General features: G+C 44.0%; 1 protein-coding gene across 9 annotated transcripts in view; it reads right to left on the bottom strand.

The window, feature by feature from the left end:
- Nucleotides 1–20,413, bottom strand: part of NBEA (neurobeachin) — a 1,049,301-nt gene that overhangs the window by 196,453 nt on the left and 832,435 nt on the right. The gene's annotated exons all lie outside the window — the stretch shown is intronic.

Here is a 20,413-nt window from a genome sequence, read left to right as displayed (position 1 = left end):
ACGTGCAGCCATCACACAGAGAACAGGCTGGGCCAGAACCCGGAATAGACGTGCAGCCATCACACAGAGAACAGGCTGGGCCAGAACCCGGAATAGACGTGCAGCCATCACACAGAGAACAGGCTGCGACAGAACCCGGAAGTAAAGTAATAGCTAGTACTTTACTGTAGACCGTGTACCTGGAAGCTTCTTATCGAAGTCACTGTCCCAGCATGGGTTTATTGTTCAGTTGCTCTTTACAATCATCTTTTATCACTGTAAAGGTGAAATAGATGACTCTTAGGAGGGTCCTTAGGGGGTACCCTATTCATTTTTTGGACAGAAAAAAAAAATGGCTTTTTCGCGATTTTAGCCCAATGGTGAGTATTTGGCTATCCTATTAAAGTCCGTTTTTTCTGGCTGAAAACTCCTACTTGCGGGCGATACATTTCCTGACCCATGTGTTATCACGGCTCTGAAGGGCTATTTATTGGGGATTATGCTAATCCCCGATAAGTGCCAGCATCGGGGCTAATAATGGAATCTATCAGCAGCGGTAAATTATTGCTGCCTTAATGAAATTAAATATTCAAAACCAGTTATCTACCATATAAAATCATTTGTTAATAGAATGCATCATTGTAAGTTAGGCTGTGAGACATCCTGCTGCAGCGCTGTGTTGTAGCGCTGCTCTCCCCTGTATGCCCGCAACTATCCCCCGACTCCCTGTGCCCCCCCCCTCCTCCTCCTCCTCTGGGTCCCACTTACAGTGTACAGTCTATCCTGCTTTTAGTACACAAGGAGATAGGTTTAACAAGCACGCTGGTGGTTTAGGAATAAAAGTCATTGCAACCTCAGCCATTAATACAATTAGTATATAAGATTCCTTCTATTTTGAGAATATAGGGGTATATTCAATTAGGGTCGGATCCATTCCGACATGCATTTGTCAGAATGGATCCGACAACCCCTATTCAATCTCATCTCAATTCGAGTTTTAAAAAGTCGAATTAAGATGAGGAACCGGAGAGGGAGGAGAGGGGGGAGACCAGCAGGGACAGCCGCGTGCAGACGGAGGAGAGCAGCGCTGCAGAAGGATGTCACACAGCCGCCAGACCTCACGGCAGTGTCCACCTGGCTCCAGCAAGCGTGACCTCACTTGCTGGAGCCGGATGGACGCTGCCGTGAGCGGCGCAGCTGTGAGACATCCTGCTGAAGAGCTGCTCTCCCCTGTATGCCCGCAGCTGTCCCCCGTCTACCTGCCCCCCCCTTCGCCTCCTCTTCTGGGTCCCACATCTCAGTCCGACATTTTATTATGTCGGATTGAGATGGTCGGAAACGGGCCAAATCCTGTCGAATTTGGCCCCGTTTCACTCAAAAGTATGTGAATCGGCAGCTATTCCCGCCGATTCACGTACTATTTGACAAGTCGAATTCCATGACTTGTCGAATAAAAACTGCAGGGATTGAATAGGTCGAATCACTATTCGACCTTAAAAAGTCGAAAACTGCCGTCATTCCGACAGACGGCAGTTTTCGACCCTAATTGAATATACCCCATAATCTTTGACACAAATCTTTGGTGTTACAGATACCTGTCTTGTTGTTTAACAGGTTCTCTTTAAAGACATAAGTTAGCAAGTCTTCGGTTGTGATACTTAATCACATCCCACTCAGTGATGAGTGATGTCATCTGACCGGGGTACTTGTAATGTAATAAATTATGCTCCTTCCTCTCTAGTTCCCGCAGCCTAACAATGGTGAGATGGTAACATTTGCAATGATGCAAGCCTTGAAATCTATGAATGAACCAATTCAAGCAGCTTTGAAAATTATATTAAACAAGTGGCACAGTATGTTGTGTTTGACGGAACCTCTATGAGCTGCAACAACTTAATTGCTGTGCAACAGGGATGGGAAACGTGACTATCCAGCTGGTGCTCAACTACAACACCCAGCATGCTCTGTTCATTACACAAGAGTGATTTTCCTGGGTCTCCAAATACATGGTATACTTCTTTGAGGAAAGGAATAATAGTATCTACTGTATGTACTGTAACATAAAACAAGCTTAATAAAATGTGACAAATGTTAATAATCTACAGTAAAATGTGCAATGGAAAAACTATAAACCACAGAATGAGTATTGTCTCATTTATTGAGTATAAGCTGTTATTAAACAGTATAACGGATCATTAACATGCTTATTGGTAGATGTACCATACCTCCCAACTTTGCAGTGGATAGAGTTGGGACATGCTATGTTTCTGGCGCATCCACGGCCAGAAAGGGTACTGGGCTTCGTCTGGAGGGGTGGGGCCTCTGGTGCAGGGGGTGGGGCCTAGTGCAGCAACCCCCGGTTTCGACATTTTGCATTTTGGGAGCGTGCCCAGCGCTCACTGAATGGCTGGGCAGCCCCGGCTCCACTCCCTACACTAATAGATGCCAGGCACACATCTATTCAGCGACCACCGGCTGCTTTGCTGTGCAGAGCAGCGGTGATCACTGGCTCTCCCAACCCCCACCCACCCCACCCGCGAGCGGGACAGTATACAATTAGCGGGACTATCTCACTGTATTCGGGACAGTTAGGAAGCATGGATGTACTAAGCCATGGAGAATGATAAAGTGAACAGAGATAAACTACCAACCAATCAGCTTCTGTCATTTTTCAAACCGAGGGCCTGATTCCTGTTTTTAAGCAAAGCGAAAAAGCACACAACTGGGTAACATGCAGGTGAGGCAGAAGTAACATGTGCAGGGAGATTTAGATTTGAGTGGAGTATATTCAAACTGAAATCTAAATTGTGTGTAAAAATAAAGCTGCCCAGTATTTGTGGACTACAGTACATGCAAAATCAGCCAGTATTTATCCTGCACAGAATTTTTTTTTGCTTTGCGTACAAGCATGAATCAGGCTCACAGCCTGTAACATAGTAGTTAGGAGTGGATTGGCTGGTACTTTATCTCTCTCCACGCAGGGCCGGCCTTAGGCATAGGCAAACTAGGCAAATGCCTATGGCATTTGGTATGCTAAGGGGCACCAGCAGCTTCTGCTGATTAAAATGATATGCGGCATGCCTATATTCTGTGTGTGACTGCGGCTGTATCTGCATACGAAATGCTACGTTGCAGTGTATTCCTGGAAATCACTGCAATGTAGCATTTCATATGCAAATACAGCCGCAGTCGCACACAGTATATAGGCATGCCGCATATTATTTTAATCAGCAGAAGCTGCTTGTGCACCCTAGCCACATAGTAATGCAAATAAGATGCATTTTCATAAACAAAAGGTACCCGATGTTAGCAGAGCTGCCAGCTGACTCATGCCAGGCATCTCCTGCAGAAATAGCGGCGGTGCTAAGGGACACCAGCCAAAATCTTGCCTAGGGCATCATATTGGTTAGGGCCGGCTCTGACTCCACGGCATAGTAAATCTCCCCCCTACTCCTTCAGCCATCCCTGGACAATGCAAATGTAAAATATCTGATAAAAATTTATAAGTAATTGCCTGAATGCTACATTGCAGATCAGTTTTAAAGCACAATTAAGGCTTTAGGCCTCTCCAGAATACCTTGCTAAGTGGCCTGACACTCACATGTGAACTGAGCTGGTTTTTGTGTGTGGGATTTGAGACAGTTCGCTCCTCATTGAGCTATTTACGGGTAATATATTAAAACGAGGCTGATATGTGACCTGTTTATTTTATGGCTACTGCTCGTCTGGTGAATTAAAATGCCAACTGCAACCATTTTGTTTTGATATGGAGGGAAGGGAGATTTCAGGAGAATGCCTCAGAAAACAGCTGATGAGGGATGAACGGCTTGCCGTCCCTCAATTAATCTTGTCGTCCTACCTTTGCATTCGCTTACTCTCTTCACCAAGGTAATAATGACACCCTCATCCATTATCCTTTTATCCCTGTTATTCACATGAAATTGCTTAATAATATGTTACAGATTCGTCGTCTCTGGCATAATTCTTCCTGTCATTTGTAGTATATCATCCAGCAAACACACAGCCCACTCTCGCTGGCCGTACTTTGAAGATTATTGTCAGTGACATCTTCAGGATGGATTTGGAATCTGGAGCATCATTTTCCTTGTGGAGGGGAATTACACAGACTTATCTGTCATTGCCAAAAGCACAACAAGCAATCTGGTGTTAATGCATAGGTAAAATGGTTTTTTATCAGGGAGCCAGGACATAGAGCTCTTGTAAATGTATGCTAATGTGTCCCTTTCATCGTTTAATATCCTTCTTAAAAAAAAAAAAGGCATTTTAGTACTTTAGTCGTTTGATTCATGCTGTAATTGGTCATTTGTAATTGTAATTATTCTTTACATTTTTTTTTTGTAAGTATTCAAAGAACAGAATAAGCCTATTCAATAAAATTAGCTTTGCAGCCCAAAAGCCACACTTCTAAAAAGTTAAATATTAATTTACAAAACACAGTCTCAGTCCCCAGCCCTCCCTCTACCTACTGGCAAAACTGCAGTGGTCCCATGTCAGGGATACCGCCAGGTACTGCACGAGATTTGACAGCAAGAGATGCTTAAAGTAAACCAGCAATGTGTTTGTGATCGTGCAATTTGCTAACGGTGAAGCAAGGAGAGGTCTTACACAGTGACTCCGAAACTGTCTGCCTAGAGCGTAGTATCCACCTCAGGTGGAGCCACCACTGGCCGCAACGCACGTAGAAAGTCACGCTGAATGGAGCTAAGGATGGACATTGACCATCTATGTTGGTGAAAGATTTCTTGGCATCAATGCTTTTTTTTTCAACTTGAAGGCAAAATTAGACCGAGGAATACAGAAAGGTCTCCTGAAAACGTCTTCCAAATCTCAGAATTGTCTGTGCTCCCACTCAAAGCATTGATAGTTTGTAGTCAATGTTTTTGTGTGTGTGTGTGTGTGTGTGTGTGTGTGTGTGTGTGTGTGTGGAGGGGGGGCAGGGTACTTCCATGCGAGTAGGATCCTAGCATATTTTTTGATATTGTGTGTCTTTTTGTATCATAGTCTCTCTGTCTCACATCTTTGCAATTAAAGGATTGCACATAAATGGCTAAAAACCATAACTCAAATTAACACTTTCCCATCCTCCTCATCTAAGGCCTACATTGCTGTGTGGTCAAATCATATAACCCACCAAGAACCTTTGAAATCTGGTGGACCATTATGCAAGGGATAACACCTACCCTTGTGTATCCATGCCTATTTCCCTATATTATTTATTATTTATTAGCCGTTTCTTATATAGTGCAGCATATTCCGTTGCGCTTTACAATTAGAACAACAGTTATAGAAAATAAACTGGGCAAAGACAGACAGACACAGAGGTAGGAAGGCCCTGCTCGCAAGCTTACAATCTATAGGGAAATAGGCATTGATACACAAGGATAGATGCTACCTGTTACATAATGGTCCACCAGATTGCTAGGTTCTTAATGGGTTATATGATCACCCAGCAATGTTGGAAGACAAAATATGTGAAGTTATGTGGACTGTACAGAGAGGAGGTAACTGGATAGGGAAGCTTTGAAGGTTATGTAGGTGGGTCTGGAAATTGGTAGGCTTGTCTGAAGAGATGAGTTTTCAGGGAATGTTTAAAGGTTTGGAGACTAGAGGAGAGTCTTATTGTGCGTGGGAGGGCATTCCACAGAGTGGGTGAAGCCTGGGTAAAGTCCTGTAATTTTGAGTGGTAACAGGTAATATATGTGGATGCGAGACGCAGATCTTGAGCAGAGAGGAGAGGTCTGGTAGGGAGATATTTTGAGATGAGTGAGGAGATGTATGATGGTGTAGTTTGGTTAACAGCCTTGTATGTAAGTATTTTATATTTAACACGGTAGAATACCGGTAACCAATGGAGGGACTGACAGAGCGGATCAGCAGATGATGAACGTCTAGCGAGGGAGATTAGCCTCGCAGCTGCATTTAAAATGGATTATAGTGGTGAGAGACTATGTTTGGGAAGACCAGTAAGGAGACTATTACAATAATCAATGCAGGAGATGATGAGTGCATGGATTAGAGTTTTTGCAGTGTCTTGTGTAAGATAAGGGCGTATTTTGGATATGTTTTTTAGGTGCATATAACATGATTTCGAGACAGATTGAATGTGTTCAGAGTCAATGGTGACACCTAGGCAGCGAGCTTGTGGGGTAGGGTGGATAGTCGCATTGTCAACAGTTATGGAGATATCAGGTTGGTAACTACTCTTGGCTGGTGGGAAAATAATACATTCTGTTTTGGAAATGTTGAGTTTGAGGTGGCGAGATGACATCCAAGATGAAATGCCAGACAGGCATCCAGTGACACGAGCCAATACAGATGGTGATAAGTCTGGGGAGGATGGGTAGATTTGAGTATCATCAGCATACAAATGAAGGAGCTGATTAGTTTACCAAGAGATGAGGTATAGATTGAGAACAGCAGAGGACCCAAGACTGAGCCTTGCGGTACTCCAACTGATAGAGGTAGAGAAGAAGAGGTAGAATCAGAGAAGTGAACACTGAAAGAGCGATTAGATAGGTAGGATGAGAACCAAGTAAGGGCTGTGTCTTGAAGACCTAGGGATTGTAGTGTTTGTATGAGAAGAGAGTGGTCAACAGTGTCAAAAGCAGCAGAGAGATCTAGAATAATAATACCGCATTCAGATCGCAAATGCCGGATCCCACCCGGTAAGAGAAACGTGTCCTTACCGGGTGGGATCCGGCATTTGTTCTGCTTTTGTTGGCTTTCCGACCCGGCAATATACCGGGTCGGTTGCCATAGCAGCGGGGGGGGGGGGGGGGGGCGCGCAGCAGCAGCAGGACGGGGTTGGAGGCGGCGCTGGGAGATGACCTAATCTCCTGCGCCGCCTCTCCCTATGCTGTGAATGGGAACCATGTCGCATCGACACGGCTCCCATTCATACTGCGCCTGATCCGGTATTCAACCCGGGTATAATCCTTCTTTTATACCGGGTTGAATTACCGGGTCAGGCGACCCGCTAATTCGCAGAATGTGCTTTCACATCGCACACTGACCCGTGTCGACACGGCAATATGCCGTGTCGATACCGGGTTATTTGTGTGATGTGAAAGGGGTATAAGTAGTGTGTAATGGCCTTTCGATCTAGCAGTGACAAGATCATTCACTACTTTGGTCAGTGCCGTCTCTGTGGAGTGTTGGGCACGAAAGCCTGACCGAAGTAGGTCCAATAAGTTGTGGGAGTTAAGAAAGTGTGTAAGGTGAGTGTAGGCAAGTCTCTCAAGTAGCTTGGAGGGACATGGTAGCTGAGAAATGGGACGGTAGTTAGAGAGTGCGTTTGGGTCAGAGTTGTGTTTTTTTAGAATGGGAGTAATGACTGCATGTTTAAACAGAGAAGGAAAGATACCAGTAGAGAGAGGGAGATTACAGATTTTAGTTAAGGTTGGGATAAGCACAGGAGACAAACTTTTACTGACTTGTGTGGGTATAGGATCAAGGGGAGAGGTAGTGGAGTAGGAGGATGAAGAGAGTGTTGATACTTCATCTTCACTTGTGGGATCAAATGAAGAGAAAGTGCCAGAGGGATCAGGTAGGGAATTGAGCAGGCCACTGGCCGAGTTAGAGCATACCATTTCATCTCGGATTTTATCAATCTTATCCTTGAAGTAGGAAGCAAGTTCTTGTGCACTGATAGTAGCTAATGGGGGAGGTGAGGGAGGGTAAAGAAGTGATTTAAATGTATTAAAAAGTCGCTTGGGGTTGGTGGCATGATAAGAGATGAGAGATTGGAAATATGTTTGTTTGGCAGTGTCCAGGGCCTGACGATAGGAGTGGTAGGTGGTCCTATATGTGAGAAAGTCACTTGGATTCTGAGATTTATGCCACCGACGTTCTACTTTATGTGACAGTTTTTGTAGGTGTCTTGTTGATTCAGAGTGCCATGGTTGGCATCTAAGCCTACGTGGAGTGTGATGAGTAGCTGGAGCCACTTAATCAAGGGCATGCTCTAGAGTCTGGTGCAGGTGGGATACAGCAGTCTCAGGTTTGGTAAATGTAGAAATTGGTAAGAGCAGTTGTTGCAGAGAAGTGGAAAGTTGTTGAAAAGTTATGTTGTTAGTATTTCTGCGAGTTAGAGGAGGCTTGCTTGTTTTTAGTGTCATAGAATTTAGAGTAATAGAAGAGATTGTGAAGGTGATCAGGTTGTGATCAGAGAGAGGGAAAGGAGTGTTAATGAATTCGGAAACTGAGCAGAGCCTGGTGAACACAAGATCAAGGCAGTGGCCCTCCTGGTGAGTAGATTGTAAGCTGGTGAGCAGGGCCTTACTACCTCTATGACTATCTGTTATTACACAGTTTTGTTTTATCACTTGATTCCGATGGTGTCTCCAGTCAAAAATTCATATAGGGGTGCCACACCAACTGCCAACTGTCATTCCAAACTGACTCAATGGCAGTAGGAGTGTCTCCTCTATTTGAATTTTGGATTGCGCTGCAGCCCAACCTCTGGAGCCGCCACTGCTTGTTTCCAATTGTAAAGCGCAATGGAATTTTCCGCAATATATAAGAGACTGTTAATAAATAAATAATAAGGTTATAAAATGTAATTGACAGACACTATAATCATTACACCCACTGCGATATATAGTTCCTTCCCAGGCTTAAATGTTGCTTTGATATGGAAATAGAAGAATTCAGTACATCACATATACTCCTTTCACACTGCACAAATAACCCGGTATCAACCCGGTATTTTGCCGGGTCGACACGGATCACTGTGAGGTGTAAAAGGGGTCAGTCCCGAATTCCCGGGTCGCCTGACCCGTTATTTCAACTCGAAAATAAAGAAGGGTTATTCCCGGGTCAGGTGCAGTGTGAACCAGTTGCTGGGTCGATGTGACCCGGGACCTGCTCACAGTATATGAAGAGGCGGCGTGGAGATGATCTCATCTCCCAGCGCCGCCCGCCTCCGCACCCACCCCTGATGGCAACCCGACCTAGCATATTGCCAGGCCGGGAAGCCAGGGTGAAAGGGTACAATGCCAGGTCGCACCCAGGAAGGATCCGTTTCCAAATTCTGGGTGCGACACGGCACTGCAATCTGAAAGCGGTAATAGAGATATAAAGACAGTGTTCCACCTCCACCTCCACCTCCACCTGCAGGCAGGTACTGCACAATACTGAACCAATCATTTTAACCTAATCTTTCTTCATATAGTGCAATGTTTTGCATTTCTTAAGTGCTTATAGTAGAGACATGCAGGTTCGGATTTACTCGAATCTAAAAAAATGGCATATTATTAGTTATCGGCTCTCACGTGTTTTGGATAGCCAATAGGATGAAGTTTGGCGAAAAGAACAGAGTTAATCTGATTCTGCATATCTCTACACTAATAATAGAATATCTGTATTTTAAAGTATCCCTTTGCGTTTCCTTAATTTAGTGATGCAAAGTTTACTGAACTCTGCTGTCTTTTATTCATACCCATATGAGAAGAAAGAAGTCTTAAATAAAAAAATTAAAAAAAAAGACTTACTTTCTCTATACAAATTACTTATGTCACAAAACATCAGAAGCAACAAATCTATGTAATAATTTCAGAAGGTCTATCTCGTCTCCTCAATGAGTACGCGTGCGAGGGAGACGGGACAGACCCTGGTTGGCTGTTGGGTGAGGCAGTTACAATAAGGGAAGGGCAGAACAGCACCGAGGGGGCGAGCTGGACAGAGAGGAAAGAGTGAAGGGGCGGAACAAGGGGAGAGAGTGAGGTGATCAGGCATAAGTCCAATATACTAGTATATTTATTGCCAGTTATTTATTTAAAATTACGCATAAACTTGAATATGAATTATTCACAAGACGGTAGGTATTAAAAATAAAGTAAATTTAATAAACACAATAAATATATAAAAAAAATTTTAATATTGTCACAGTGCTAGTTAGCAAGGGAAAATCATTAAAAAGATGACACATTAATTTGACTCCTATTGATAGCAATATCATACCCTGTCTAGGACATTCTCTGGAGTCACATCCACATGGAATTGTCAGAGGTGATTAGTGTGCAAGCGATGGAGTCCTAGTTGAGTCCCCAATTTCATCCAGCAATGGGCAGTAGCTTGGCATAGGGGGTGGCTTCGGTTCCTCTCTAAATGCTGGTTAGTTCAAAGAACAGTGCAGTCCAATTGTATACCGGCGCCGGAATCCCGACCACCAGCATATAGACATCTTTTCTCCCTCTTGGGGGTCCACGACCCCCCTGGAGGGAGGATAGATAGCGTGACGAGCGCAGCGAGCCCGCAAAGGGCTCATTTACGCTCGCCCAGCTGTCGGTATGCCGGCGGTCGGGATTCCGGCGCCGGTATGCTGGTTGCCGGGAGCCTGACCGCTGGCAACACATACTACACCCCAATTGTATACCAGGGTAGAAAGATGATGGGAGTCCAAATAATAATTTCTGTGTCCTCCAGACTTTATTTTTAATACCTACCGTCCTGTGAATAATTCATATTCAAGTTTATATGTAATATTTCCTAACACAGTCAGCGCTGGTACACACTGCCTGCTCCAGTGGAGTTTACAATCTATATTCACTACCACATGTACACGCACACACATTCACCCTAGGGTTAATTTTGTTGGAAGCAAATTAACCTAGCAGTTTATTTTTGAAGTGTGGGAGGAAACCGGAGTACCCGGAGGAAACCCTCTCAAGTACAGGAAGAATATACAAACTCCACACTGTTAGGGCCATGGTGGGCTTTGAACCCATGACCTCAGTGCTGTGAGGCAGTAATGCTAACCATTAAACTGGCCATGCTATATCAGAATTTGTCAATGTAACCTGTGTCTAAATATTCCTAATTATTATTTATTTTAGATATATTATGTGTGGTTTACAAAAAACAAAAACCCAAAACAAAACAAAAAAACAACCTTTGGTTACTACAAGAGTATTTCGCCATAATTGGGCGAGGGTCTCTATGCCAGTAAAGTCAGCTTGCTCACTTCATCAGAAGATCAGCACTGTTGCAAACAAGCAGTTTCCCGTGATCCGGGGTGGCATTCCAGAGGGACCTTGGCTATCCAGATTGCATGCCAAATCTGACAACACATGACAAGCTGGCCGGCGTGCAGTAATTTGACTAATTATACTGGATTAGAGCATATTAATGCAAGCTGTTTTCTCCAGAGTTAATGACCTGCTGACTGGGTTTTGCAAGGCCCCACTTGGTCTGTAAACAGAGGGAAAAAGTGCTTTCTAAGCTCTCGTCGTTTCACATCAGCAAATGAGTATATCAAACTAGTGAGCAGCAAAATGCAAGCGACATTTTGTCTACTCTAAAGCAATGCAGTCTTCTTTAACTTTCCACCTCAAGGGTTCCTTTGATGAAAAATTAAAATACCTCCAGCCAGCTCATCAGTGTTCAGACACAGGGAAAGTGGAGCCTTTTTATGTACACTTCTAAGATGCTCTGTGATGGGAAGAATTGCTTGTTATTTCTGAGTAAGAGACATTGGGGGCTGAATCTTGGGAGCACAGCATAAAAAGCAAGCATCTTTATATCTGGAACATATCGTGCTGTAACGTAAGGGGTACAAATGCATTTATTGTTTTAGCATGCAGGGTAAATACTGGCTGCTTTTGCATGCAGCCAGAAAATGTTGGACAGCTATATTTTTACACTGTGATTTAGCTTCGAGTTTGGACACGCCCATCCAAAATCTAAGAGCATATTATATTATTATTTACAATCTGCCCAGAATTTGTGGTAATAAGGAAATATACGTTATGGTAAGAACTCACCGTTGATAACGTGATTTCTCTTATGTCCACAGGATAACATTGGGATATTGTCGAGCGACAGCGAAAATGGCACCAACACGGTCACGAGCTTTCTGGCCTCCCAGGATGCATTGGGGCCTCCCCTATATAGTCCCGCCCACTGACTCAGTCAGATCAGTTCTTTCCACAGCGATTTTAGGCAGGAACATCAGGTAGAGACCTGTTTAGGCGATAAGAACACACATGCATACCCTTCCATACAAGAAGGAAGAGGTTTTAGTGATTGTCTAGATCCTCAAATCAGATGCGTCAGGGTGGGATCCCTGTGGATACCTGTGGACATAAGAGAAATCACGTTATCAACGGTAAGTTCTTACCATAACGTATATTTCTCTGGCTGGGTCCACAGGATAAGATTGGGATTCCAAAAGCCATTTTAGTGGTGGGGACGCTCCTGATTGCACAGGAGGACCTTTCGCCTGAAGTCTGCGTCATGAGAGGCAAAAGTATCCAAGGCATAATGTCTAATGAATGTGTTTATGCAAGACCATGTGGCTGCCTTACATATCTGTTCTGCTGAAGCACCCTGTTGTGCTGCCCATGAAGGACCTACCTTACGTGTAGAGTGTGCAAAGACATTAGCCGGAATAGGGAAATCTGCATGAGAATAAGCTTCTGATATTACCATTCGGAGCCATCTCGCCAGCGTCTGTTTACTAGCAGGCCATCCTCTTCTATGGAATCCGTAGAGGATGAAGAGAGAATCTGTTTTCCTGATGGCACTAGTAAAATCTATGTAGATTCTTAAAGCCCGGACCCCGTCCAGCGACGCTTCTCCCGCAGATAGTCCAGATACCTGAAAAGCTGGGACTACAATCTCTTCATTCAGGTGAAACTTTGATACCACCTTTGGAAGATAGCTAGATCTCGTTCTGAGAACTGCTCTGTCTGGAAAAAAACTTAGGAAAGGAGACTTACATGATAATGCTCCTAAATCTGACACTCTTCTGGCTGACGCCATTGCCAGTAAAGAAAGAACTTTAACCGTTAACCACTTAAGATCTGCTCTCTCAAGTGGTTCAAACAAAGGACCCTGGAGAAATTTAAGAACTAAATTCAAATCCCAGGGAGCTGCAGGAGGAACAAATGGAGGTTGAATATGTACTACTCCTTGAAAAAACGTACATACATCCTGTAAATCAGCAATTTTCTGCTGAAACCATACAGTTAACGCTGAGACTTGAACCCTCAAGGAAGCTATTTTCAACCCTTTATCCAATCCTGCCTGAAGGAAATCCAAAATCCTAGCTACTTTAAAAGATCTTGGATTGAAATTTTTTCCAGTACACCAATGAATATAGGCTTGCCATATTCTATGATACACACGGGCCGAAGAAGGCTTTCTTGCTCTAAGCATAGTTTGGATTACTTGTTTCGAAAATCCTTTAGCCTCTAGGATAGAGGTTTCAACAGCCACGCCGTCAAAGATAGGCGATCCAGATGACTGTGACAAGGACCCTGCATTAACAGATCTGGACGTTGAGGGAGCAGTATCGGTGCTTCCATGGACATTCTCAACAGATCTGTGTACCAATGCCTTCTTGGCCAAGCTGGAGCTATTAGAATGATTGCTCCTTTTGCCTGTTTTATCTTTCTCACTACTCTGGGTAACAGAGATATTGGAGGGTACAGATATGCCAGCTGAAACCTCCATTAAACTGACAGTGCATCTACCAGGACCGCTCCTGGGTCCCTCGTTCTTGATCCGTACCTCGGAACCTTGTTGTTTAGACGAGACGCCATAAGGTCTATCTCCGGTAGACCCCATCTGTTCACCAGTGTCTGAAACACTTCTGGGTGTAGTGCCCATTCGGTTTCCTGAATGGTGTGCCGACTGAGAAAATCCGCTTCCCAATTTAGTACACCCGGGACAAATACTGCTGACAATGCCGGGAGATGGAGTTCTGCCCATTTTAGAATGGGAGTTACTTCCTCCATCAATCACTTGCTGTGAGTTCCTCCTTGATGATTGAGGTATGCTACTGCCGTCGCATTGTCTGAGCGGATCTGCACTGGTCTTCCTTGTAGATTGTCCTTTGCCTGAACCAGAGCCAAGTAAATGGCTCTTATTTCTAACAAATTTATTGGCAGGCGACTTTCCCTTGCGGTCCATTTTCCTTGGAACCATAGGCTTCCGAGTACCGCCCCCCAACCCTGCAGGCTGGCATCTGTTGTCAGGACTTGCCACTCTTTTATCCAAAAGGGTCTCCCCTTGTTTAAATGGTCTGTCTGTAGCCAACACGCTAGAGACCTTTTTACGTTTACTGGAATCTTTATCATCTGCTTCTTTATCGTCTGATGATTTCCGTTCCATTTGGTCAGAATAAGGTGCTGCAACAGTCTGGAGTGGAATTGCGCATATTGCACCATGTCGAAGGTTGATACCATCAGACCCAACAGTCGCATTGCTGCATGGACTGACATTGTCTGGGCTTGCAACGCTTCCTGAGCCATGACCTGCACCTTGACTATCTTTTTCTCTGGTAAGAGAACCTTCTGTAGGTCTGAATCCAATATGGCCCCCAAATGAACCATCCGCTGTGACGGATTCAGGGACGACTTTTCCCAATTTATGAGCCACCCGTGTCTCTGTAAACAAACTATAGTCTGTTGAAGATGGCTCAACAGTAAATCTTGCGACTGTGCTAAGATTAACAGGTCGTCTAGGTATGGGAATATTCTTATCCCCTGTTTGCGCAGACAAGCTGCTATAACCACCATGATCTTGGTAAACACCCTGGGTGTTGTAGCTAGCCCGAAAGGCAGAGCTTGGAACTGGAAATGTTCCTGGAGGATGGCAAACCTGAGGTAACACTGATGTGACAGTGCTATAGGCACATGTAGGTAAGCATCCCGTACATCCAGAGATACCATGTAATCTCCCGGTTCCATAGCCAACCTTATGGAGCGTAACGTCTCCATGTGGAACTTCGGGATCCATATGTATCTGTTCAGCATTTTCAGATTTAGAATTGGTCGATATGACCCATTTGGCTTCTGGATTAGAAATAGATTGGAGTAAAACCCCTGTCCCCTTTGTGATGGAGGTACTGGGACAATCACACCTGACTGCAGTAGTTTTTGGACTGCTTCTTGCAGGGCATTGGCCTTCGACTCTATACGAGACGGGCTGGTGCAAAAAAATCTTTGAGGAGGCTGCCTCCTGAATGGAAACCCATACCCCTGAGATACTACCTTCTGCATCCAAGTATCTGCTGTTGACTGTTGCCATATGTGTGCAAAAAGAAGGAGTCGGCCCCCAACCCTGGAATCCTCCAGGCGGAGGCCCGTCTCTTCAGGCTGACGGTTTCTGTTCAGGTTTGGAAGCTGGCTTTTTGCTAGCCCACTGCTTCCTACCCCTGGATTTAAACTGGGGTTGCTTAGGCTCCTCTTTAGCTTTCGCTTTGCTTTGCCAATGAAATGAGCAAAATTTTAAACCCTTGAACTTAGGGTTATAAGCAGCCGGAAATCTGACCTTTTTCGATTCAGCCTCTGATTCTAGGATATCCGATAAAGGTTTTCCAAATAATACATTACCCACAAAAGGCAATGCTTCCAATTCTTTCTTGGATTCCGCATCTGCCTTCCAGGTATGTAGCCAAACTGCTCTGCGAGCGACTACTGTCAAGGCTGAAGCTTTAGAAGCAACTGTACCTACATCAATTGCTGCTTCTTCCAAATACTGGGCAGATTGTCTTAACTGGCAAAAACGATCCTCTTGCTCCCTAGTAGGAGAAGGGATGTCATTCTCTAGTTCCTCTATCCATTCGCCCATTGCCTTTGCTACCCAGGCCGAAGCCAGAGCAGGTCTTACCACTGCTCCTACTAGAGAAAAATATTTTTCAACAGGCTTTCTACCCTTCTGTCTGTGACATCATTCAATGAGGTAGATGACAGTGGTAAAGCAGATTTATGCACGAGTCGCAGAACATGTGCATCTACTTTTGGAGGAACTTCTCTCTTCGAACAATCCACAGCAGGAAATGGATAATAAGAATCCCATCTCTTAGGAATCTTATACTTTTTACTGGGCGCTGCCCAAGACTCATCCATCATTTCCGTCAGCTCATCTGACGCTGGGAATTCAGCTTTCACTGATTTTGTTCGTTTAAATACAGGTGCTTTAGCTTTTAACACGGTCTTGGCTGGCTCTTCCAACGAGAGAACAGCCTTCACAGCATTAATAAGTTCAGCTACATCCTCTGAACTAAAGCTCTGCGACTGATCATCAAACGGAGTTGAATCTATTGTATCATCATCATCATCATCATCCAATGTATCATCTTGTGTAGTCTGCCATACAGACGTATCTGTCTTAGTCTTACCTGTCCCCTGGTTGCTTGTAGAGGCTACTGGAACCAAACCATAGGAAGGGAGCTGCATGTATGGGTTCATAGTGTAACCTAACCCTTGAGGTGGTGCTACCGGAGATAACCTGTGAGCTATTGAAGACAGAGTCTTTGCGAACATATTCCATGGTGGCTCTGTTGGTGGTTGAACCAACTCCTGTTTCTTACTTCGCTGAAAAGCGAAACAGTTTGCACACAACCCCTCATAAGTGACCAATTGATTCATATCAATTACCCCTGACTTACAAGATAAGCATGTTAGAGCTGTAGGAGTGCTTGATATATTCTCCTCATCACTTTTGCCGCTCACAGACATGGTATTAACCTGTTATTGACTACACAATTTGTGACTGAAAATCACCCTATATGTCAGTATATAGAGGTGAGATCAATCTGACCACAGTGCACCTGATTTGAGGGTCAGAACAGGACTGACATTACACAGAAAAGTCAGCACACATATTAGCAGTCAGTCACATGTTAAAGCATTAGACATTGCCATATGAGAATACAACCTCCATAACAACTTATACATAAGTAGGAAAATTGTACTTCTGTTTTAAACTGGTTCTTTTTTCAACATAGCATGCAGAAAACACAGTAAACACAGAAACACAGGTCTCATATGCAATAGGTACTAAAAATTAACAATGCATACTAAGAAGTAGAGAGAATTTTTAGTACTGTATACCTTGCCTCCGTAGAGCGAGATACAGGGAGACTCACCACACTTCCATATCCAAGCAAATACGCTCGTAAGACGCTGAGTGGATTCAGACGCTAATGGTGTACACTGCCGCTCTTGATAACCGATAACGGACACGGACGCTCACCAACGGACACGGACGCTGAGCGACTTCCACGTGTATGCAGACGCTAAGGCCTGTGACTCGGTCTGGCGGGTTTATCTCCAGTGTACACAACCGCAGCGTCTAAGCTGCGACCGAGTACCCTCGTGGTAGCGTCTGAGCCGGAAGTGAGGTCATTCAGTTCATGAAACAAGACACCCGCGGGAACTGGCCATGAACTCGGAGAAGGGACGGCCAGGAGAGCGTCTGAATCCCCCTGTTGACTTAAACTCCCAGGATCGCGGCCTCTACCTAGTCCTGGCGCCTATGATCCCTGGAGCGTAGCGCTGTCGCACTCTTGATGGTCAGCGCATCAACACACTGTTTGTAGTCTCCACCAAAATCAGTGTAGCTGTGTCCTGACCCCTCTAGTAAGAGGAAGTCCATAGACTCACCGTCTCCCCATGCTCCGGCCACAGCCTGGTTACGTCTGCTGGACCTGCTAGAACATCCGACACAGACGCCCGTCGAGGCAGCACTGATACCCGAAGGTAAGCGCTGTTGCGACCCGGTGGGGAGTTGTTGGAGCGACTCTTTCTAGTAATAATAATAATAATAATTTTATTTATATAGCGCTCTTTCTCCAATAGGACTCAAGGCGCTTAACAGATACATAGCATAATATAGTACAGAAAAAAATGAAGTACATTTTCATAAAATACAGAAGCATGAAGATACTAAAAGGGACATTATGGAAATGCTTGAGTAAACAGAATAGTCTTGAGTCTACTTTTGAAGGATTCTATAGTTGGGGCCTCTCGCACTGTGCGGGGAAGTGAGTTCCATAGAGTCGGAGCCGCATGACTAAAAGCTCGACCCCCAGATGAATTACGGTAGATTCTAGGTACTGCTAAAAGTCCTTCATCTACAGATCGCAGTAATCGAGTGGGGCAGTATGGGGTCTCATATGCGTTTAAGACGCTGTTAAGAGAAGTCGCTCAAAAAAACAATATAGTAAGTCTATAAAAATAAAATAATAAAAGCTTGAGGCTGCTCTCACAGCAGCCCTGTGACCATGCGGCTTCCTGCCGCACCAAGCAAAAAACTGATCTGACTGAGTCAGTGGGCGGGACTATATAGAGGAGACCCCAATGCATCCTGGGAGGCCAGAAAGCTCGTGACCATGTTGGTGCCATTTTCGCTGTCGCTCGACAATATCCCAATGTTATCCTGTGGACCCAGCCAGAGAAACTTTATTTGCTAGGGTCTACCAATGGTCGTTATACCCAAATATGTCCAATTAGCGCTCATAGAACAGGTACCAATATAAAGAAATTGTATTTTGTCATGTATTTTGGATTGAGTAAAGATAGGGGAGAGTTGTATGTGCCCCAACATACCTGTGCGCCTCCTCTGAACATATACATTGGGAAATAGAAAATAAGAAACAAAATAACAGCGTGATTGAATTACAAAACAAGAAAGAACCTACAGTAAAGGCAGATGGCAATGCTGCTGCGCTAAGACCAGGCTAATTCATGAACCGGGAACGGAGATATGATTGGCTACAAGGTAAGAAATCATGTTTTAACTTAATGAGTGGTATTCAATTCTTTTCACCCGCTTCCACACCCGTTCTGTTTCTGCTGACGGGCGTGGTATAATCATTTCCGTTCGCTACCCCTGGGGCAGTGAGGGCGCCCAATCCTTTACGCAGCTAAACTTGATTACTATTGGTGCGATATGCGCGATAACGGGGATCACTTTAGAAAGGAGATTGGGCATGATATATCATGTGAAGACGGCCCGTTGAGTATAAATTAGGAACCTCTGAAATAAAAGGGAAGATCTGTTGATGTAAATGGAATGCTCCTAAGTAGATAATATTCTCCCATTCACATGAATGTCCAGTGTCTGGCCAGGCGTTCTCTACTAAGACTTATTACTTCTCTATACTTATATAAGTGATTTTAATGTATTATTACTCTAATTTCAGAACTTTTTTGTTTTGTTATCAGAACCCAGGATGATAATCTGTCCCCATTACACTTGGGGATTTAATTGAGGACTGGAAGTACCTAAAATAAATTGATCCTAGTACATGTACTTGGTACACGGCCATGAATGAATCCTGTGAGGGCACGGTTTGCTACGGTGTGTAGTGGGGTGTTCTACTATTATGCTATTAACAGTCCAAGGGAGTCAGGGCGGCCAGTGGTCTGGCAGTAACAGACGGATACAGTCACTGCCCCTGGTTTCCTTTGGAAATGTTGTTAAGGTAAATTTAAGAAGCACGTACAGCCCAAAAACCCTAGAGCTAGTAGCGTTAATGGGTAGGGGAAATACAGGGAACCCATCTCTCACACTACAGTGCCTCCAGTCCCAAATAAAATGTAAACAATTTTATGGAAAAAAAAATCAAAATAAACTTTCTTTCTTCCCTATCATCTTCTTCAGGTTATTTCAAACACCGGAAGCATTCGGTATGTTATCCCAGCTGGTGCGATGCCGACAGTCAGAATATCCCACATAGGTTTTATTTCTTTTTAAACAGCAAGAACAGATATACTCCTACAGATCATCATCATTATCTTCAATACGTATAGGTGGGCTGTGCAAATATGGATAGCAAAGGCTTATGGGAATTTATATGAAAACAGAGGTGAAGCAGGGGTACGATATTACAGTGAACAGAAAAGACACAAAACACATTGGGGCGGGTTTTTTTTGGGGTATACCATGCAAATAATAATTGATAAATTATCCCCATTGTCTGGCTGCCTGACAGTCAATCTCCTATAGAGAACGTCTAAGGATCTCAAGTGTGTCATGCATACCTGCCAACATTTGGGAGGTGAAAAAGTTAAATTGGTGCCGCACAGGACTAAAGTGATATCTTTGTAATGGGTTCTTATAAAGTTTGTCCCTTGTAGACCAACAGTGCATGTGCATAAGCGATGCCTGAAATCGGTATCCAAGGAGTTGCTGTTGTTGGTGGTGCACCCAGAGTCAATAGCATGTAGCAATATTTCAGAGAAAAAAGAGAGACTCTGTGTTGGGGCACGCTTAAGAAATAAAACGTAACTTTAAATTATATTGTATTAAAATTGTGGTACACAGACAAACACACACACATAATGCATAGTAAGAAAGTTTAAAAGAATTTTGACCTTCCTTTTTGAATAGGAGTATCAGGTCTGAAATTCTATAAGTATTGTACGGTGACAGTGACACCCACGATGAAAATATCAGAAATTTAATTTCAACATAACAGGAAAAAAGGTTTCCAAGAAATTCAATTTCAACATAACAGGAAAAAAGGTTTCCAACATATGACACATAGGCATTTAATATGGCAAACTAGAAAAAAATATTTAATTTTTATTGTGTCCAATAGCCCATGCCTATTGTGATAATATAACCTGGTATCTGGTAATCTGCTATTGTTAAATACTAATCGACATGTACAGTGAAG

Source organism: Pseudophryne corroboree, chromosome 2, assembly GCF_028390025.1.
Source record: "Pseudophryne corroboree isolate aPseCor3 chromosome 2, aPseCor3.hap2, whole genome shotgun sequence".
In the NCBI taxonomy this organism is placed as follows: Eukaryota; Metazoa; Chordata; class Amphibia; order Anura; family Myobatrachidae; genus Pseudophryne; species Pseudophryne corroboree.
Note: the sequence above shows the minus strand (reverse complement) of the source record. Positions and strands in the feature narration are given on the sequence as shown.